At 42.9% G+C, this 19,861-nt stretch overlaps 1 pseudogene; it reads left to right on the top strand.

Annotated features, from left to right (window-relative positions):
- The first annotated feature begins 487 nt into the window (after positions 1-487).
- On the top strand, positions 488-580 carry LOC138985669 (U6 spliceosomal RNA; annotated as a pseudogene).
- Positions 581-19,861: the final 19,281 nt, after the last annotated feature.

Genomic DNA, 19,861 nt, shown 5'->3' with positions numbered 1-19,861 from the left:
GAACTTTAAGATGTTTCGTGATATGTATTGCCAAGAGGTGATACCAGTTTGTATGAATACCCGCAGTGTGTGGGGACTGCTGTACCACCGTGCTGTAATACTGGGTAGTTTCTGAAGTTCCTCTAAGGATATGAGTATAAGACACATTGTTTGAGAGGGCATTTCTTTGATTACAAGCAAAATTGGATGTTTTCCCACATGCTTGTATACTAGCAGTATCTCTGTTTTTATGAATTGTCTTATCCACTTCTCTGTTAGTTTACTGCGGACTTCATGTTTTGGTATCAATATGTATAAGCAAGCATATTGATAATAATAAGCACAACATAGGCATGAAAATTTGCTGCAAAGATTTTCTCTAGATGATATTTGCCCTTTGATTTTAGTTATACTAATTCTGTCTGATGGTTGTTTTTTTCTATGATGTACAAAGTGACCATCTATCATAATTTCTTCCAACATAACTTATAAAGTGATCATCCCCTGTGCTCTCTTCATTAGGACATCTGCTAAAATGGGAACAACATAGAGAAGAGCAGCCCCTGTGCAAGGATAAATTCATAAAATATTTTATATTTTTTGTGGCAAAGATTCAGACACAACTTAAGAGACTGAATAACAACAACAAATGGCATAAGAATTATATCTCAGTGAAGCTGTTACCAAAAACCTCCACAAAAACCAAAAAACCAAACATGTTTTTCCCTCTAAAGCATTATGGTAAAACAAGTTTCATAGGGAGAATTTTATTTAAGCTTTTCATATCCATATTTACCTGTGATGTGTGATTGTGTGCTCAGTTTAACTTTGCAATCCCATGGACTGTAGCCCTGCTAGGCTCCTTTGTCCATAGGATTTCCCAGGCAAGAATACTGGAGTGGGTTGCCATTTGCTTCTCCAGGGGATCTTCTCTAACCAGGGATTGAACCCGTGTCTCTTGCATTGGCAGACAGATTCTTTACCACTGAGCCACCAGGGAAGCCCCTCATTTGTGATATGTGCTTATAATTTTCTTTTTGTGTGTTTTATTATTATCAGACTTTAGGAAGAAGATAATGCTTGCTTAATGGACCTTAACGTAGTCTTACCTCTTTTTGCATTCTGGATGTTTTATACAATATCAAAACCATCTGTTTCTTAAAAGGATGAAAATTGTTCTGGTGGAAACATTGGGACAAGCTGCATTTTTTTATTGTTATCAAATAATTTCTTCAATTTCTTCCTTGCTTATTATTCTTTTCTGATGTATATTTCTTGAGTTATTTTTAGTAATCTGTATCTTTCTAGAAATTATTCATTTTATGGAACATTTCCGCTTGTTTGCCTACAAGTGTGCATAACATTCTCTTTGGGTTTAGAGAAAAAAAATCTATTTTCTGTATTTTGTCCTATCTCCTTTCTCATTTCTAATTAAAAATGTTCCCCTTAATTATATTTGTCAGAGGTTTGTTTATTTTAGTAGACTTATCAAAAAACCAACATTTGAACTAATTTATCATTCTACAGCTTTATGTTTTACAATGTATTTATTTCAGCTTTTATCTTCATCTATTGCCTCTTTTGAAATTACTTTCCCCTGTAATTTTTAAATTGAAGGCTTTGTTAACATCAGTTTGGATAATCCCAGCCTGAATAGGATTCTGAAGCCCAAAATAAGTTTTGGGGAGAGAAAATGATGTATTATCAGTACGTGTTTATCAATCAGGGATCCGCAAGAAGCGAAGAGCCTGCACCAGTGATTTCAATAGCGGGAATCCATTCGGGAACTAGTTAGGAGGTGCTAAAAGCACTGAAAACCCAAGTGGGCTGGTGAGATGACATAGAGATGAGCAACAGCAGCAAGCTGCTCCTCCCCACCCACACACAGCTGGAGGGACCGAAGAAATAGGAGGGAACGTTCCCAGACTTGAGGGAACCAGCAGCACAGATCTGCTGAAAAGCCCCAGAAGGCAGAGCTGGGGTCCGGGGTGGACAAGAAAAATGAAGAGGACAACCTGAAGTTTACTGTCCTCTTCTTCCCAGTCTCCGCCTGGGTGCCTCTCTTTGCCAGAAATTAGCAGGAAGCCAGCTGGCAAAGGAGCCTGGGAAATGTAATTTGCCAGGGTCAGGCTGAACTGGGAAGGGCAGCCCATGGACCCAGGAGTGGATGGTGACCGGCACAGCCACATTCTCTTCAGTGCAGGTGAGGTCAGACGGGTTTGTGATGCCAGCGCCAGGGCGGTGTCATATCTGTGAGGTCCTGTGAGTCTCAGCTTCTATACCCCTTTCTCATGCTCCCTGTCTCTCCTCTTGCTTTTGGTCACTGAGCCCATATTAAAAAGTTAAGGCAACTTCTGTCCCGGCTCTTTCCCTAGTCGGGTCTCTCTCCTTTGGCCACCTTACTACCTACAGCCTTGATTCTAACCTGGACCTGCGTGCAGGGGTACCCACCCTGTTCTTTATCTCCGTTTGTGATTTTGCTGCTCAACGCTGGACCTGGGCTTCTAGCTGCCTGTTGGAGGAGGAAATGGCAACCCACTCCAGTATTCTTGCCTGGAGAATTTGAGCGATAGAGGGGCCTGTGGGCTACCGTCCCCAGGGAAACAGAGTCTACACGACTGCACAACTCACACACACACACTCAGTCACACACACTGGGCATTTTGGATGCCTCCGAATCCTTGTAAATGGGATTTATTATGTTCTCCTCCCCCCAGATCTCTTCTGTCCCCTGCATTCCTCTCTCAGTTGATAGCACCTCCTCCATCTGGCATCAGAGCTGGCCAGCTGGGAGTAACCCCTTAAGCCTTCCGTCTTTCTCCCATCCCAAACAGGCCTTCACTCGTCTGCTCAATCCTGCGCCCTGAGATTGCTGTTTCTTTCCTCTTATCTCGTTGCACCTGCACCAGCTCTGGCCTCATTATTTCTCCTCTGGCTTCTTCCAGTTGTCCCTTCCTCTATTCTCCTCTTGCTCCAGTCCATTCTTCATATTAATGTGAAAATGATGGTTTTGGGAGTACAGACTGGCTGCATTACTCAAGCTGTAAACTGCTGAAGGGCCTCCAGGTGTGCGAGATTGGCCCCGGGTGTCTTTGCTCTGGGATTGGCTCCTGCCTCCTCGGCCCACCCCATCTTTTACCATTTTTCATCACTGCTGTCTAAACTATTCTATGTCTTTGAATTCTATGCCTTGAATCTTACTCAGTTTCAAATTCCAGCTTTGGGTAGCCTTTCCTGTTGGGCCCCCCCAACACAGTCAGTCACCCCCTCCTCCGTGTTTCCCAGCACTTTGCTAATATCTCTCCTAGAGCTGTTAAATTTATTCAATAAACTGAGTTTCACAAAAGGAAGGCCTGAGTTCTGTTCATCTTTGTCTTCCCGGTTCCTAGAAATTTCCTAGAAATGCTCAATGTGCATACATATGTACACACATAAATAAGTACAATTAAAAATTATTGAACAAACACTTGCTTAATGTTTACAACCAGGCATTGTTCTGAACACTGTAGCAAGTTAAAACCTTTTAATGCTTATAACCACCAGAAGACTCAGAGGCTGTTATAGGTACCACTTGCCAGATGAGGAAACAGAGGCACAGATTGGGTAAAGCAGCTTGAAGCCACACAGGGAGTGAGCAGCCGAGCTGGGGTTTGGATTCCGGGGGTCTGGCTGCTGACTCTGGCTCTCTGTCCCAGTCTCTGCCGCATCTCAGCAGTGTTAGCTGTATGACGAGGATGTGCCAAGAAGCTGCTTGATGGGCAAACCAGTCTGCTCTACATTGTAGAGTTCCCAGTGGTTCCGCATGTGGCCATTTCTTCATCTTAGTGTGTGTGCTCAGTTGCTTCAGTCGTGTCCGACTCTTTGCAGCCCTTTGGACTGTAGCCCGCCGGCTCCTCTGTCCATGGGATTCTCCAGGCAAGAATGCTGGAGTGGGTTGCTGTGCCCTTCTCCAGGGGAGCTTCCCGACCCAGGGGTTGAACCACGTCTCTTAGGTCTCCTGTGTTGGCAGGTGGGTTCTTCACCACTAGCGCCACCTGGGAAGCCCTCTTCATCTTGGAGAATCCCCCAAAGCCACGGACAGTGGGTTCAGTGCAGGGTAGCTTCTCTGCAGGCTCACAGGTCTGCTTAAAGTTTTTCTCTCTCTAGCTGGGGAGGCCCTGGGCTAATGATCTGAAGGAGCCCATATCTTTTGAGAGCCAGGTACCTCAGCTGGCCCAGGAGGCCTGAGGCTCAGGTTACTGTTGGGTTTTTTAATCTTGAATACATCAGACTGTTTCTTAAAATATTTTGGAGACCTTTTAGAAGCTAATACGTGACTGTATTCTCCCCAGGATAGCATAGGTCCTGCCCAGAGAAAAGTTGGTTTAACTAGAGATTTATATGTCAGTTCCAGTTCTGAAGTTTGTTTCCACTTCTGTTTGGGTTCTCAGTGCACAGGATTTCTAGAGTTCTCCCGCTGAAAGGATCCTAGTACTTAGGGCATCCTTATTGTGTGTCCAGCACCACCCTCTCCACTGTGAAGATATGAGACAAGTATAAATTAGCATATGGGGAGTGTCTCCCAGTATATATAGTTGCAGAGAAGAGTTAAGGCACATGCAAGAAGAATTAGGACAAGGCATGATTTTATATATTAGCATACAGTAATTAGTGTGGATTCAAGTGCCAGATTGAGTGATACCAACAATTAGAGAACAGAATGGCATGTTGTAAGATGCAGATCATATTAGTAAATAAAAAACAAGTTCGAGAAAGTAGACGAAGGCTGGGGTATGGAGGAGAGGTTTTAGGGGAGAGTGAGTTTTGACCTGAATAAGGCAGGAAGATGATAAACAATAACATGTAATTGAGAGCTTTCCTGGAGGAAGGCACGGCAACCCACTCCAGTGTTCTTGCCTGGAGAATTCCATGGATGGGAGTAGCCTGGTGGGCTACAGTCCACGGGGTCGCAAAGAGTCAGACACAACTGAGCAACTAACAACACAACAGGTAGTGCTGGTAAAGAACCCACCTGCCAGTGCAGGAGACATAAGAAATGTGGGTTTGATCCCTGAGTCAAGAAGATCCCCTGGAGGAGGGCATGGCAGCTTACTCCAGCATTCTTGCTGGGAGAATCCCATGAACGAGAAGCCTGGAGGGCTATAGTCCACAGGGCCACAAAGAGTCAGACATGAATGAAGTGACTTAGCCTGCAATCTTATTTTACGCGAGGGAAACTAGACCTCTGATTTGCTTCAGTTGATATTATTTGGGTTTTCTGCTATGCTCAGCCAAACCTATTCCTAACAAACTTACTTATAATCTTCTTTGACTAGAGTATAACCTTCATGAGTCCAAGGACTTTACTTGGTCCTTTACTGCTGGTAACTTTACTGTTACTACTAAATCCTGGGTACCTATAATATTATCTGGCACATAGTAGGTGCTCAATAAATATTTACTTAATAATGAATATATGGTAATAGAGAAAGTCAGATGAGATTTCCTGAGGTGCTATTTGTGGAGTATGGACCAACCAGGGTAGGCTAGGTTTTGTTGAAATAATAACACCAGAATATCAGTGGTTTATACAATAGGAACTTATTCCTACTTAATTATAGTCATCTTCAGGTCTCAGCAGGTAGCTGTCTTCTGTGTCCACCATTCTTGGCTGCTTTGACCCTGTAGCATCTTTCCTCAAGTTCACTGTGCTTCAGAGTTCACCTTGGCAAGAGAAGGGATCATGGGAAAACCATGCTTCAGTTTTGAAATGCTCCTGCCTGGAAGTGACACATACCATTTTTGCTTATGTTTCATTGACCACAGTGGGTCATATGGCTGTGATGAACTTCACGGGGGCCAGATGAGGGAGAAATGGAAGTATTGGTGAGCACAGGGAGCATCTGTCATAGGCTTTATCCAGCCTTTGAAACCACTGGGGAGGGAGTGGGTAGGAGGCCTGAGCACACTCAGACAGGGAAGAAATGATAAGGAAATCCAACCAAGAATGCCAGTCCAAGCAGGGAGAAATGAAGCCATATGCACATTGATGCTTCTTCATTTTTAAATTGGGGTACGGTTACTTTTGCCAACAAAGGTCTGTCTAGTTAAGGCTATAGTTTTTCCAGTGGTGATGTATGGATGTGAAAGTTGGACTATAAAGAAAGCTCAGCGCTGAAGATGCTTTTGAACTGTGGTGTTGGAGAAGACTCTTGAGAGTCCCATGGACTGCAAGGAGATCCAACCAGTCCATCCTAAAGGAGGTCAGTCCTGGGTGTTCATTGGAAGGACTGATGTTGAAGCTGAAACTCCAATACTTTGGCCACCTGATGCAAAGAACTGACTCACTGGAGAAGACCCTGATGCTGGGAAAGATTGAGGGTGGGAGAAGAAGGGGATGACAGAGGATGAGATGGTTGGATGGCATCACCAACTCAATGGACATGAGTTCGAGTGAACTCTGGGAATTGATGATGGACAGGGAGGCCTGGCGTGCTGTGGTCCATGGGGTCGCAAAGAGTCAGACACGACTGAGCGATTGAACTGAACTGATAGTTGCTTTATAATGTGTTGGTTTCTGCACAACAGAGTGAATCAGCTATATGTATAATACATCCCCTCCCTCGGGGACCTCCCTCCCCCAGTCCCCTCATCCCACCCCTCTGGGTTCTCGGCGCCAAGCTGAGCTCCCTGTGTCATCCAGCAGGTTCTCACTAGCTCTCTGTCTCACACATGGTAGTGCATATATGTTGATCCCAATCTCCCAACCTGTCTTGCCCAACTTTACCCCCGCTCCCCTTGTCCACCTAGCTGTCCATCCTTTCTTTCTGAAAGTGACTCTTGTGTTTATCGTTTTGAAGTTTGAGGCCAGCAGCTTCTTGCCCACACAGGAATGCTGAGAGCGCCTGCCCGTGTGTGCTCACGCCCATGTGTGCTCACGCGGGGCCTCACCGTTGGTGCCTTCAGATTACTCTGCCCCCCTGCTTTGTGCCGCTGGCCCGGGCTTGCTCCCTGGGCCACACATTATAAATCCTGAACTCCCGTAGCGTCTTTGCTCTCATCCAAACTGTGTCCCATCCCTTCAGGATTTTGAATTAAGCCATAAACTAATTCAAGCTAAGATGTGATAGTTTGATAAAATAACTCACCTAACATATTTGCATTTTAATGGAGGCTCTCAGTGCCTTAAAGCAGAAGGGTTGTAATTTCAGGCACCCTGGTAAGCAGGTTGGGAAAATATTTTTCTCCAGAGGAGCCTTTTAGTGCTCCTTAAATCTTATCACACTGCTCTGTAGACAGAACAGGACTGAGTTTTCTCGGCTGATTTCTGTCGTGTTCCAAGCCAGATACCACCTGGGGAGAGGGTGCGGCGCTGACCACACAGGCCCTATTTCATTAAGTATATTGGCAAGAGAAGAAAGGGAACCTATTCAGAGGGGATGGACTCAGGTGTGCAGAGAAAGACAAATACAGCATCCCGCTACTCTGTCCCCTGATAAAACATCCGTCGCCATTCGAATTATGCTGCTTTTCCATAAAAGACAACTCGCGCTTTTTGTGCGGTTGTGGAAACAGCTAGGTTTCTTCCCCACTGTGTGACATTTTCCGTGCTTGTTGCTAAATCTTTGACAGAAGCATTAGCTGGGCTGAAGAATAATAGTGTTGTAAGAAAGCTGATAATGGCCTAGGAAAAAAAAAGTATGTATAATACATACCTTGACATCGAATCGCTGAATACTTTAATAAGTAATGCACACAAACGGAGGCCTTTTGTGTTGACATAAAATGTAAGCTCTACCTTTCTTCTCATCGAGAAGCATAAAGAACAGGAGAGGAAAACAGATGGAAGAAATTCAAATATTTTCCTTTGGGGACTTTGATGTGCCAATGTACTATACACCAACAGGTTCTTTTAATTTCCTCAAGTGTTAGCGAGAGAATGAGAGTGGAGAGAGAAAGGATATAGTGTGTGTCTTGCATTTAAAAAAAAAATATTTATTTATTTATTTGGCTGCACTGGGTCTTTAGTTGTGGCACTCAGGATCTTTAGCTGTAGCAGGCAAACTCTTATTGGGGCGTGTGGGATCCGGTTCCCTGACCAGGGATGGAAGCCCTGCATTGGGAACACGACATCGCAGCCACTGGACCCCCAAGGAAGTCCCTGTCTCCTGCATTTCTTGATACTTCCCAGAAACCAGTTCCAGATGTGAGAACCTTTACTGAAGTGGTTTTCAGAATCCCAAGGGACTCGAAAGACTGACTAGCAGCAAGCACCACTGAAGTCAAAGGGAGCCAGCCTCGGTGCCAGAATGAGTGCATATGATCTGAGATGAAGCATCTTCTAGGCTAGAGCAACTGGCAGGACACGCGATCACAGAGAGAGCCCTCAGGAAAGGGAGTGAGTGAGAACAATGAATGTTGTTGAATGTGTAAAGCAGGTTCTGGTGACTCCTGCAATTTTTTGACTTAGATTTTTTTCTTTTTTTGAAAAAAGAATTCTCATACATTTTCATCTTCAAGACTAGCCTCCTATAGTACCAGATGATAAATGTGAAACCTTCTCATTCTTTTCTCTCATTTTCAAGATTTCTCCTCAAAAACTACAGCTGCCTTCACCTTTCCCTCCCATCTTTTGGCCAACCTCAGGCAGTTATTGAAATACCTGTTTTTTGGTAACAGCTATTTCCCTACACTGTGATGGCATGGAATTCAGATTCCAAATGTGCCTGGTAGCCTCCTGTAGATTATTCTTAATTCTGCCTAGAAACTGATTGAGTTAAGACGTATGTTGCAAGTACTCAAAACTGAGGCTCACAGTGGCTTGAACAACAAAGACAGTTGTCTCACATCACAAGAAGTCTGCTGTTAGGAGTTCTGTGGTTAGAGTTGCTACTGTTGTTATTAGTCACTAAGTCATGGCTGACTCTTTGGGACACCATGGACTGTGCCACGTTCCTCTGTCCATGGGATTTCCCAGGCAAGAATACTGGAGTGGGTTGCCATTTCCTTCTCCAGGGGATCTTCCCAACCCAGAGATGAAGCCCGCATCTCCTGCATTAGCAGGAGGATTCTTTACCACTGAGCCACCAGGGAAGCCCATGCTTAGAGTGGTGGCTTTCAAATGACATCAAGGCTCTTTCTGATTTTCCATTCTGCCATCTCTGGATATGGACACTGGGGCCTCATGCTTAATGCCTCATGGTCACCATATGGCTGTTGTAGCCCGTAGGGATTTGATTGACGAAAAGGATCATCTTTTTATAGAGGAGCAAAATAATTTTTCTGTGAAGTCCACGAACTCACTGGCTCTCAAATCTCATTGTGTAGTCTAGATCACATAGCTGTTCCTAGGTGAAAGAGGGGCTGCAAAAATCAGTATCTTGACAAGGCAAATAATAGGATTGTCCACAACTGACCTAGACTCATCCTGATTTACTGCCTGGAAATGGATAGGTTCTGCTAATGAGAAAATTGTGAGGGTTGGCAGGCAACTAGAGTGTGTATCTGTGGGTAGATGGTACTTCCCCCCCTTATTTATTGCTAATTGAAGGATAATTACAATATTGTGTTGGTTTCTGCTATACTTCAACATGGATCAGTCATAGGTACACATATGTCCCCTCCTTCTCGAGCCTCCCTTCCACCTCCCACCCCACCTGGGTTGTCACAGAGCCCCAATTTGAGTTTTCTGAGTCAAAAAGCAGATTACCGATGGCTGGCTATTCTCCATATGTTAGTGTGTATGTTTCCATGCTACTCTCTCAATTCGTCCCACCCTCTCTTTTTTACCTCCACCCCAACCCCTGTCCATAAGTCTGTTCTCTGTGTCTCCTTCGCTGCCCTGCAAATAGTTTCATCAGTATAGATGGTACATTTTATCCAGCTCTTGGTTTGTGCCACAGAGGTATATCTTACCCTGCAGTTCTGTACAGGTATTTCCCTGGGTAGTGGCTGTAAATATTTTTACATGAAATAATTATTTTTTCACTGATTTCCATTAAAAAAAAACTAAAGTTTCTATGGAAAGCATTTTTTGCCAAGATTATACCAAATTGCATGCTTAAAATTGTGGTACTATGAGATACTGAAATTAAAAACTCTGTAGATAATTTCCATATTTGAGCAATAGATGTGTTCCAGCAAAGTGCCCCTAAGGTGACTTTATGTAAAATAAACCCTCAATCCCCGTTAACCATTTTTATGAAGTTGGAGACGTATTCCCATTGGAAAATATGTTTCTGTAGGTGGTATATGAAACTAAATAGCAGATGAAGTTTCTGTAGGGTAGCTCAGCTCCCAAATGGGGCTTTGCATCAGATCTACCTTTTGGGGTTTTCTAAAACTATAACATTCCTAGATTTCTCTTCAGATTTGTGGGAAGGAGGCCTGGGAGCTGTGGATTTATAAAGCTTCCCAAGTGACACTGATGCATAGGCAGGTTTAGGAATTATATGTAATAGACATAGAGTTACAGAACTTAATAGGATTTTGAAATAATGTGGTCCAATTCCCTCATTTTACAGATGAGGAAAGAAGTCATGGGCCTTGCTAGTAGACATAGAAGGACTTAAGGACAGGAAGGGACTTGGATTCAACCCTTGTGACTCTAATGTTTATGCCTTTGCCAGGACATCACCCTACTGGGGAAGGGATTTAGAATATTCCATATATGTGTGATGAAATTTGCATAGGCAAGAGAGACCTTCAGAGTTTGATGCTATTTTCCTTAATCAAGAATCTATTACTGGGACTGCCCTGGTGGTCCAGTGGTTAAGACTCTGCACTTCCACTGCAGGGGGCATGGGTTTGAGACCTGGTTGGGGAACTAAGACCTCAATTCTGTGAGACTCGGCCAAAAGAAAATGATAAATAAAAGGAGAATGCTTTAAAAATAGGCTACTGCTTGCCTTCATGTCTTTTTCTCATTTCTTTGATTAGAACCTCCCTCTGAATGTAAGATTTTCTTTAGAGGTCATCAAACTCTTTATTCTTAGAACTTCTTTCTTTGGGCCAAAGGTGTACATTGCCTTAGAGAGCCAGGGTACCTAGTTATAATTCACCAGGACTACTAATGAATTCATTCATGATGTGAATGTATGCATTTCCTAGGTTGAGTAAGGAGACATATAAGATCATAAACCAGGAGCTCCTAACACTTAGGGGATGCATTTGTCAGCTTTTTTTGGTGTACCAAACCACTCCAAAGGCAAAGATGTAGGACCACCAGCATGTGTTACTTCTCACGATTCGTGGTTTGACTGAGTGGGGCTTCTGAAGGGGGGCTGGCCTGGCTGAGGCTGGAAGGTCTGTGATGGCCGTTCCCACGTTTGGTGGTCGGCTCATTGTCAGCTGAGATAACAAGATGATTTGGCCACACATCTCTCACCATTTCCAGGACCCAGACTTGATCTCCGTGCTCCATTGCTTCAGTCATGTCTAACTCTTTTGGGACCCTGTGAACTGTAACCCACCAGGCTCCTCTGTCCATGGGATTCTTCAGGCAAGAATACTGGAGTGGGTTGCCATTTCATTCTTCAGGGGGTCTTTCCCACACAGGGATCGGACCTGCATCTCCTACAGCATCTGCATTGGCAGGTGGATTCTTTACCAGTGAGCCACCTGGGAAGCCTGCTTGTCCATATGGTGGTGGTTAGAAGACCCCAGGAGAAAAGGGGAAACTCCAGTGCACAACCTGGCAAACCCTGAGTTCATGTGGGAAGGGATATAGACTCAGAAAGGGGGATTACTGTGGCTATTTTGGCCAACAGTCTCCTTCAGGGGCATGGCAGGTGACAAGGGAGCCCATGAAGACCTGAGCACTTACTTTGTGCCTGGCAGTGTGCCCAGCAAGTTAGAGAGGCTTATCAGCTCAAAGTCATCCTTACTAAGTGAATGAGCTGTCATTCAACCCTTGCTCCAATGTAGATCCAAAGTTCATGCTTGACTGTACTCGAACTCTAATTACTCTAAGTTTCTTACATCTACAGACCTTCACAGAGCACCGAGAACTCCCTTTCCTGCTGCTGAAACATACAAACAAAAAAGAATGACCCTTTGAGATTAGAGGTTATATGCTTTTACTTGACCATTTGTTCTTGATTATGTCTAAGGCTAATTGTTTATCTTATGGATGGTTAAGGCTATTAGGACCTTAAATGCTGCTAGCACATTCTGAGGTTTGGCACATCTGGCTTGGATGACTCATGGGGAGTGTTCAGATTGCCTTTGAAAGGTGTTTATTTTTCCTCATTAAGTCTGCATGCAATCTATTCTTTCTGAACATGATGATTTCTTCCTTCAGGCTTGCTTTCAAGAGGAGTGCCCTGGAGCAGGTGCCTTGTTGCCTCCTTACTCCCCACATGCCACTGAGTCTGTTTTACATCATTATCTCTTAGCAGAGACTCCGTGCGGGGAGTTTTTATTGCATGAGAAGGTGTAATGTGCAAGACATCTGAAGGCCCTGAGCAAGTTGCATTCTCTGCCTGTAAATCCCTTCCTGGCTTAAGAATTGAGTGGACCGAGGAGATGATGTGTAAGTCCATATCCACATCTAATTGTTTGCAGTTTGTACTTTTTGCTTCTTGGGTTTCAGGAGAAGGACAAGAGTCTGGATTAGCTTGATGTGAAAGTTTGGCATGATCATGGACCCAAATGCCTCTCTGGCATAATTTCCTGCCACTGCTCTTCACAGCCAGGCTGTAACACTAGTATTTCCTAAGAACCCATGTTTCCTCCTGCCCTCACAACTCTGACCCTGTGGTTTCTCTTCCTGGAAGGACCCTTCTAACTTAAAGCACTTTTTCCTTATCTTTATCCTAGACCCCAGCTCAACTCTCAGAGGTAGCACCCTCTGTGAAGTCTTCTACAATATCAACCATTTCACACAAACTCCCAACAGTGTTGAGAGTTCTTTTCTCTGCCATCCAGTGTCCCATGTATATCTCTAATGAAGCAAGGTCACTCTGTGTTGCAATTTTATGTCTCTCCTTTGGGCTGGGAATTCCTTGAAAGATCATGGCTTGGTTCTCAGCGTGTCTAGCTCCCTAGTATAGTCCTTGGCATGTAAATGATGCCATATGTGATGAGATTGAATAGCTGCCCCTTTCCTATCTTGGAAAGTCTACAATTCCTCCCTCTTTCTCTTTTTTTTTTTTTTTGGCTGCACTGAAATATTAGTTCCCTGACCAGGAATTGAACCTAGGCCCTCGGCAGTGAAAGCCCAGAACCCTTACCCCTGGACTGCTAGGGAATTCTGTCTTCCAGCTTTTTTCTGTTACTAGCACTGACTTCCATCTCATAATGCTGGAAGTATGTATTGTGATTGCCACTCTCCTTACAAGTCATAGGGGTAATGACTTCAGGTTTGGCAGAAAAGTGGGGTGTCTCCAGCTTCTGGGTCCCCATTATTGAATTCTGGGAAATTCCCAGCTTCTTGTATTAGTGTTTTCACTAACCTCTGGCTTGCAGTGATTTCAGATCCTTGAAACTGTCTGGTACTTGCAGAGACTGATCAACTATCACTTTGGGTTCTGATACTTTAGATGAGTCAAGGGGTGATTTTATCAGGGAATGTGCCAGATGGATTGAAGGAAGGGAAACCAGAGGTGGGAGGAAACTTAGAGGGAATCATAGAAGTCAGGAGATTCTGTGCTTGGGTTAGTAGGAGGAGGATGGTGATGCATTTGTAGACTTGTCTAGGATGGAAAGAGGATCAGATTTAGGAGATAAGACAGTACATGTTTGATCATGCTGAGTTTGATGTGTTTGTGGGACATCATTGCAGAACTGTCCAGCAGGCAGTCAAAAGCTTAAGGTTATAGGGAAATAAAGGTCAGAATCACAGCGAGAAAGACTAGGCTCACTGAAGTTGAGGGGCAGATAGAGTTGCCAAAAGAAAATATACAGAGACAAGGAGATGCTGGCAAATGGGTACTTGCAAAACATCTAGTCTAACAATGAGCCAGAGGGATGGAAGAGCCCCAGAAGAATATAAAACCATTGAAATTTATGGGGAAGAATTTGTTGAGAAATTGTTTGGAGACTCTCAAAGGGAACTCTTACTTATATATCCTAAATGAAAAATGGAATTCATCTTTATGTAATGATACCCTCTTGAGCTATGTGCCGGGTGTTTTCAAGTTTGCATTTGAAGGCTGGTGGTTTCACCCAGACAACCTGATCAGCTGAGTCAGACTGGACAATAGACAACAAGAAAGACTTTGATGTGGGAGGGGGTGTGGATTTCAATAAGATGGGATGGTTAGGAGTGTCAAATGACACAGAGAATCCTAAGGTTTTAATAGAAACCTTGTAGGTAGAATTCCTGACTGCTTTTTAAAAATAGCATAGTTTTTATTTCCTAGTCCTTCACTATGAGCAAAAGGTATATTTCTAGTTTTCAAGTATGATAACTGGATCCAAGTGGGATAACCGTTATGCTTTAATTATCTAATTTATTTTTGGTGTTCATCCAGCCTCAGAAAGAGGCTGCTTTATTGACAGCTCTTCTGTTTTTTTTTTTTTTTTTAAAACAAGCAATTAGTGCTTAGAAAATGCATTGGGAAATCTTATTTATTATGGTAAAATATATAAAAATTCATAATTTTTACCTTTTTAAAGTACACAATCCAGTGGTATTAAGTACATTCACAATGTCATGCCGTTATCACCACCATCCATTTCCAGAACTTTTTCATCATCCCAAACAGAAAGTCTTTCTCCATTAAATATTAACTCCCCATCTCCTCTTCCTCTGACCCCTGGCAACCATTCTACTTTTCTATCCCTATGAGTTTACCTAGTCTTAGGTACCTCATATAAGTGGGATCACACATATTTATCCTTTTGTGTCTGGCTTATTTCACTTAGCATATCCTTAGGAATTCTTGACAGCTCCCTGGAATTTGGCAATCCCGATGTCTTGGCTACAGATTTCTGGAGTATGTGATGTAATTCTTCAAATATTTTCTCAGAGGTTTTTGCTCTACCCGCTCTTGAAATGGTAAGTAGAAGTTTCTCTCCAAAGAAGCCACCTTACACACTTTTAATACAACTTTGGATTACAGCAGTTGTGCGATGGTGATCCTGGTGATGGTTTCACCTTTTGAATTGTGGTACACAGCTATGCTGATCCACCATGAAGGCACCCTATGTCATGTACTCCTGGCCAGAGAGGGGCTTCTGAGAATCCTTCATTATGTGATGGAATGCCTGGGCTTCCTTATCCTGAGTAATTGTGACCTGGTCCTGTGAACACATGTCACATGTTGAAACACTTCTTCATTTTAATGGCTTTAATAAAATTTTGTTACAAGCCCCAGTTTTTTATTATTTATTCACAGACATAAAACTGCTCTGCCAAATTGCCTTAAAAAGTTTCTGAATGCTTATTCCCGATTTCCATAATTATCTCCTTGGGGCCCAGGAATACATGGTCCCCAGACCACCCTGAGTAACACCCCTGTAGGAGACATCACATGTGGGGGCAGGTTTCTTGGAAACACACTGAAATAGAGTTTTTTGAAAGGTATTTTCTCTCAAGGAAACTTTCCTTCTTACTGACTTTTGACTGTGGGAGAGGATGAGATTGCTTGAATTAATCTCCAGCTATTACCCAGCTTCTGGATAAGAGGCTGCCTTCCTATTGTTCTGAATCATGTTTGTGTTAAGAACACTGCTATGGAGACTTCCCTGGTGGTCCAGTGGCTAAGCCTTCATGCTCCCTATGCAGGGGGCCTGGGTTTGATCCTTGGTCAGGGAATTAGATCCCACATGTTGCAATGAAAATTGACGATCCCAAGTGCCTCAACTAAGACCTGGCACAGCCAAATAAATAAAAGTAAATATTAAAAAAAGAGCTCTGTGAAGTAATAAAATATTTCACAATTCAATTGGCTAGAATAATCATTGGAGCTTTGCAGTTGTCAAATTTGTATATCTCAATATACTGTGAGTTTTGTTTAATCAGTTCCCAAGACGGGTCATGCTACCTAAAAAATATCCTCTGGACCATGTAGCTGAACTAAATGGTGCAGTTTTATAATATATATGTCAGTTTCCAGCCCACTTTTGGGGTCTTATTTACAATATTTAAATCTTTGCATGATTCCTGGTGCTGATGGCTGGATATCTTCAATAACTCTACAAGTTAATTCAATGCTGAGTCTTAAGTTGCAGGTAAATAACCTCTGATATGCAGCTAACACCACCTTTATGGCAGAAAGCAAAGAACTAAAGAGCCTCTTGATGAAGATGAAAGAGGAGAGTGAAAAAGGTAGCTTAAAACTCAGTATTCCAAAAACTAAGATCATGGCATCCGGCTCCATCACTTTATGGCAAATAGATGGGGAAATAATGAAAATAGTGACAGACTTCATTTTCTTCAGCTTCAAAATCACTGCAGATGGTGACTGCCACCACAGAATTAAAAGATATTTGAAAGAAAAGCTATGATAAACCTAGGCAGCATATTAAAAAGCAGAGACATTACTTTGCTGACAAAGGTCCATCTAGTCAAAGCTATGGTTTTTCCGGTAGTCATATATGGATGTGAGAGTTGGACTATAAAGAAAGCTGAGTGCTGAAGAATTGATGCTTTGAGCTGTGGTGTTGGAGAAGATTCTTGTGAGTCCCTCTGACTGCAAGGAGATCAAACCAGTCAATCCTAAAGGAAATCAATCCTGAATATTCATTAGAAGGACTGATGCTAAAGCTGAAGCTCTAATACTTTGGCCACCTGATGCAAAGTGCTGACTCATTAGAAAAGACTGTGATGCTGGGAAAGATTGAAGGCAGGAGGAGAAGGGGACAGACAGAGGATGAGATGGTTGGATGGCATCACCGACTCAATGGATATGAGTTTGAGCAAGCTCTGGGAGATGATGCAGGACAGGGAAGCCTGGCATGCTGCAGTCCATGGGTTGCAAAGAGTTGGACATGACTGAGCAACTGAACAACAACAACAACAAATCTTAAGTCCAAGCTGTGGTTTTTCCAGTGGTCATGTACAGATGTGAGAGTTGGATTGTAAAGAAAGCTGAGGGTGGAAGAATGGATGCTTTTGAATTGTAGTGTTGGAGAAGACTCTTGAGAATCCCTGGGGCTGCAAGGAGATCAAACCAGTCAATCCTAAAGGAAATCAACCCTGATATTCATTGGAAGGACTCATGCTGAAGCTCCAGGACTTTGGCCATCTGACATGAAGAGCCGACTCATTGGAAAATACCCTGATGCTGGGAAGGATTGAGGGCAGGAGAAGGGGGCAACAGAGGATGAGATGGTTGGATGGCATCACTGACTCAATAGACATGAGTTTGAGCAAACTCCAGGAGATACTGAAGGACAGGGAAGCCTGGCATGCTGCAGTCCATGGGGTTGCAAAGAGTCTTACACAACTTAGTGACTGAACAACAAAGTCTTAAGGGAAGCTGGGATCATGAGAAATATTATCAAGACCTTTATTGGGACACCACAGCTAGGTAATACTATAGTATATTCCTGCTTACAGGGTCATGATTAAAATCAGAAGACAGACTCTTAGCATATGAATATTAGGATTCAGGCCCATGGGCTTCAGACACCTCAACATAGCAGGAAGCCATGTGGTGTAGTGTGTAAAATATGGATGTTGGAATTTAGATCTGGGTTCAGTTTCTCTTCTGCCATTTATAATCTATGTGAATTTGAGCAGGTACTTAACCTCTCAGAGCCTCATGGATTAAGAATGGTAGGAGGATTAAATGAGAGTATATAAAGATTGGTGCCTGTGTATAGCAAGCACTCACATGTTGCTTTCTCTGCTGTGGTCTCGAAAGCAGCTTTTGAATGCTCAGGTTATAAGGTGGAAAGCACAGTCAATTGCTTCACAGTAGTGGTTGAGAACAGATTTATACTGCCTGCTGTTGCTTTTTCCCCCCCTAGAGAGTTTGTAGTCCTTGTCTCTTAAAGAGATTGTGTTTGGTAGCAATAAATAGGCTTTTAGCAAAATGGCTCTTTAATCCTGTTCAACCATATTCTGCACTCACAATAGAAATGCAGATGAAAACTAAAATGAAATATGATTTCTTATCTCTCTGTTGGGCAAAGATCAAGCATTTGATACCATACTGGGTTCAGGAGGATGCTGGACAGCACTGTGGAGGATGGGGTGGGGTGAGTAAATTGGAACAGTGTTTATGGAGAGGAAATTAGTCATATCTATCAAAATTCTGAATGTACATTTTACTTTTAGAAATACATTTATGCTTGCTTATATGCAAAATAAAGTGTTTACTGATATCATGTCATTTCCAAGATACATTTTTAAGTAAAAAATGCAAGTGGAGAGGAATGTGTATAAGTTGCATGGTATGCATAGTATTTTTCTTAAATAAAAAATCATTCACATATATGTTAAAGAGTATTTTGGGCAACCCAGATATACTTAACTGTGGAAACACAAAGGGAGAAAAATGGGACCACAGGGACCTCCCTGGTGCGCCAGTCACTAAGGCTCTGAGCTCTCAATGCAGGGGACCCAGGATCCATCCCTGGTCAGGGAACTAGATCCCACATACTGCAACTAAGAGTTCTCATAGCACAGCCAAAAATCCCTTCTGCCACAACGAAGACCTGGTATGGCCAAACAAAGAAATAAAAATAAATATTTAAAGAAATGGGACCACAGTGTTAGCAGGAATGTGTAATAATATGTAGCCTTCACAGTAGATGTGAACCATGGGTCTTCCATAGCTCTCTTCTCCAGTAAGTTATATGAGGTCAGGTTGAGTCTGTTGCTGTTAGACTCTCAGCACCTAGGACAGGGCCTGTCTCTGTAAACACTGTTGAATGAATACATGAATGAATGAATGAAGCTTGACTTTTTTCCTGAGCTTGCAGCTGGATAAATACTGCCAGTGGGAACCAGGGAGTTACTGTGTCACTGTGTTCACCTAATGTTCACTGCAAATGTTTTCAAAGATCACGGTTGGGTGGAGGAGAAGTAGAACTAGGACCCATATGGGACTTCCCTGGTGGTTCAGTGGCTAAGACTCCACGCTCCCAATGCAAGGGGCCCAGGTTCTATCCCCAGTCAAGGAACTAGATCCCTCATGCTCCAACTAAGGGTCTGCATAATGCAAATTAAAAGATCCCTCAGCCACAGGAAAGTTCAAAGATCCCACATGCTGCAGCTAAGACCTGGTTCACAAAACAAAACAAAGCAAAACAGAACTAGGACCCATATAACCTGGGGCTATTGGCTTGATTATTGATTGCTGGAAAAAGCCAACAGTATTATACAAGAGAACTTATTACTTGGCACCACGTGAAAGGGTCATATACATAGAAAACCTTGTGACCATGTCAGCATTTTTAGTTATTTCAGAAAAAAATAGATAAATGTTTATAATAAAGAATACAGATAAGCAGTAATAATTAGTACTCCCACTAGCCAGATAGAGCCACTGTTGACATTTTGAGATACATCCTTCCAGTTTTTATATACACACGCAAACACACACTCACTGCTTTTTAAAATAACCCCCTTTCTGTTTCACTTAAAATAGAAAATTTCTCTTCTTGTTTGGTCTTACTTCTGCTTTTGTCCTTTGCCACATGTGAGCAGCGATTGACTGTTCACCTTCTCTGATTTATTCCCGTACTCTGGATATTCTCCCCCTGACGCTCTGCCGTGTTGTTTTAGGCTGTGATGCTCTCCTCTGATTATCCTCCATAACACTGAGACGAGTTCTTCTATACAACACAGAATGACTTCCAGTTCTTCTCTGAACTGTCCCATCCTTTTCTTTTGTGCCATCTTCTGGACTTCTGTCTGCCTTGAAGGTCACCCCAAACCCTGATTTCTGTTACCATTTAGTTCTTTTGTGTTCTTCAAACCTCAGCTGTCACATATCATTTCTGCAAA

The sequence above is a fragment of the Bos mutus genome, chromosome 25 (assembly GCF_027580195.1).
Source record: "Bos mutus isolate GX-2022 chromosome 25, NWIPB_WYAK_1.1, whole genome shotgun sequence".
Taxonomy (NCBI): Eukaryota; Metazoa; Chordata; class Mammalia; order Artiodactyla; family Bovidae; genus Bos; species Bos mutus.
Note: the sequence above shows the minus strand (reverse complement) of the source record. Positions and strands in the feature narration are given on the sequence as shown.